Source organism: Athene cunicularia (assembly GCF_003259725.1).
Source record: "Athene cunicularia isolate RWA chromosome 1 unlocalized genomic scaffold, athCun1 chr1_part2, whole genome shotgun sequence".
Classification (NCBI taxonomy): domain Eukaryota; kingdom Metazoa; phylum Chordata; class Aves; order Strigiformes; family Strigidae; genus Athene; species Athene cunicularia.
The window spans coordinates 29,374,609-29,377,638 of NW_020799092.1; the positions used below are offsets into that span (position 1 = coordinate 29,374,609).

The window sequence follows — 3,030 nt, forward strand, 5'->3', positions numbered from 1 at the left end:
GATTCTGCGCAGTAAAGGTTAGAAATGTCTAGAAATGGGTCTGGGGTTTAATGTGAGTAGGTGGTCCCTGCATCGGTGGTCGTGATCTCCCCCTGCCGGAATTACCTTTTGCTTAAGGACACAGTTTTCTTGGCAGGTACCTGCAAGCTGTTACAGTTACTTCCCTCAGTTCCCATCAATCATGGACCTTGACACCTACTTGCATTCTTCTAGTCCTATGTATGTATTATAAATCAGTTTACAAATCACCTCATGTTTTGTTACCTAGGTTCTAACCATTCCTACTAAACAATTATGACCAGTCGCTTCAGCCTTGGTACAGGGCTGTACAGAGGATTTTAGAGTAGTGGTCGGTTGCTAGATTCAAAATACAATAAATGTAAAATTATTTTTACTAAAATATCCCTTAATTCTATACTTATATTAAAATCAAACACAATTTAATTTCAGTTGATAATAAAACCAGTAACAACAGGAGCTATCCCATTGAACATGGACTTCTAGAATAGCCTAGGGAGAGGACATTCTTGCTTGGAAGGGATGGCTGGCATCACCGCATTGTGTACCTTTCATAGAAGAAGCAAGGACAACAAAATAGACACCTGACTGGAATTGAATCTGTCATATTTTCTTCTATTGTAACTTGAAACACCACACTTCAGGTCACAAAATAGGGTCATGTGTCTGGTCACACAGAATGGGGCTGAAGTTTGCCTACACAAGGTGACAAGCTTCCTGCCTGAAGGCCGTGGACTTCTGGCTCTCTCCCTCTTGATATTTTCATATATGGATGGTCAGTTGCAGGGGGGTCAAAACCTGCTGTGAGCTTCAGAGTCTGTTGCTCAAAATATGGAGTCAGTATGGAAGGTAAGAAGATGGGTTACAATGAAGCGGGATAAAACACCACTGAGGTTGTGAAGAAACATTTCTAGGACCATGAAAGATTTGTCCAAAAGTGGGTGGTATAAGCTTAGAACATAAGCTTGCATTTATGTTCAGGCACTCTGTTGCTAAGATGAACGGTCCAGCTGTAGATACCTCAGAGAAGCTGCACTGAAGGGAAAAGGATTTGGTGAGCAAAGAGGCCACAAATAGCACAGGTTACAGATAGCCTGAGAAAACCACAGTTCTGAGGATCAAGGAGTCTCAAGAGCAGACCTGTTGTCTTCTATGGAAGAAGTAAGGACAGGGTAAGGGGATCACCAGAAAGAACTCTGGAGGTATTTCTTACACAAATCTAAGCTAATACAAGACTAATGCAGCACTGCAAACTCTTAAGTGCTCAAAAATTGTAAATCAGCTCTCCCCTCCCAAACTTTCTTAAAAGTCACAAAATCATGTGTCTGGAACAGAAGGAGATAATGGCGTTATAATCAGACAAAGCCAATTTTTATAAAAATATATATATTTTTATTTGGGTTCAATCAATTTAGGATGGGAAGCAATAGGCAAAGCAGCACTGGGTGCATGGAGAGCCGCAGCTCTGCCACACACACCCTGAGTTCCAAAAAGCAGCATTTTTTATACTCTTGTGTCATTGTCTTTAACCAATCTCCTCCCGTCAGATAACTGTCCTGCTTTTTCTCCATTGGGTCCTTTGAGATGCTTGGGTCTTTGTCCTCCTCCTGTGGGGTCTTTTGGAAGTCTTGAAGCCTTGGTCTCTTGGTGCGCTTTTCTCCTACTGGATCTTTTAAAAGCCTCATGATTCAATTTTTTTGGCAGGCTTTTCTTCAAGTAGCAGTTACAGGTTATCTCTAGGTGGGGGGGCGGGGGGTCCGAGAAGAGGCTACATATTAGCTCTAGGTGATGGGGTTTCCAAGAAGTGGTTTACCTATCAGCTCTAGGTGATGGGGTTTCCGAGAAGCGGTTTGCCTATCAGCTTTAGGTGATGAGGTTTCCGAGAAGTAGTTACATTTTTCCAACCGAATAGCATACTTTATATTTTATCCATATATATTCAAACATTCATTGTAATATAGGTTATAGTAACTTCAAATCATTTCAAAACCCACACAGGGTACCATATTCTATTTTTACAATATTTAGACAGCAGGATAGTGTGGTTTAACATTTACAGATCATTCAAACCTATCATACCCGCCTTGCTTAACTTAGCAAATTAGTTACAATAGTTTATTACAGTCCCCCCTTTTTCTTTTTATACCTCAATTTGCTGGTTAAGCTTAAAAATAGCTTCCCTAGCAGCCCCTTAAAAGGTGGCATCTTCATGGTAAATCAGTATATTGCTGCCTTAGTATCATGAGTTGGACAGTTTAATCCTGTTCTTAACAAGGTTAATTAATTTGTTTAAGATACAAGGTCCAAAAGTGAGAATTAATAAAGTATACCCTGTCTCTGGGGTATACCATACTTCTGGGTATTCTGGTGCAGTTGGGGGAGGTGAAGGCTCTCGAGGTGGGCAGGGTGATTTCCTGACTGGGTCTGTCCCACTGCAGCAGGATCAGAGCCACCAGTCAGAACATCATCAATATATTGATATATCTTGACCCTTTCCCTAGGAGGGATTTGAGCAAGCTCCTGCACTAGTGCATAATGAACAATGGTCAGTGGATGGCAGTATCCCTGGGGGAGATATGTAAAAATAAATTGCACACCTTCCCATATAAAGGCAAAGCCATCTCTGTCTGCCTCTTTATTGCAATCAGTTTACCTGTCTTAGGTACTGCAGCTGTTAGAGGACTGTATGGACATATAATTGCCAATAGTCAACTGTCAGTTGCCACTTTCCCTTAGGTTTATGGACTGGCCACACTGGGGGATTATAGGGTGAGTGACTTGGAATGATTGATTATCCCTTGTTCCTGCAGCTCTGCTGTTACCAGAGCGATCTCCTCCCTGGAACACAATGGTAAAGCGTAAGGTTTCACATTAACAATTTTAGAAGGAGGATGTGCAGGCGCTTGCTGTAAAAGTCTTATAGAGGCAGTTGGGGACCAAGATTTCCATTTTCTTCCTTTTGAATCTACCCAGGATTGTCCCTTCAAAAGGTCAAGTCTCAGGATATTTGTA

The 3,030-nt window shown here is 41.6% G+C and overlaps 1 long non-coding RNA gene across 1 annotated transcript in view; it reads left to right on the forward strand.

Annotated features, from left to right (window-relative positions):
- The window catches only part of LOC113490408, a 7,676-nt gene that overhangs the window by 2,805 nt on the left and 1,841 nt on the right, over window positions 1-3,030 (forward strand). The window contains exon 2 of the long non-coding RNA XR_003400233.1: window positions 3,009-3,013. This is a non-coding gene — a long non-coding RNA (uncharacterized LOC113490408). The remainder of the gene's footprint in view (window positions 1-3,008; window positions 3,014-3,030) is intronic.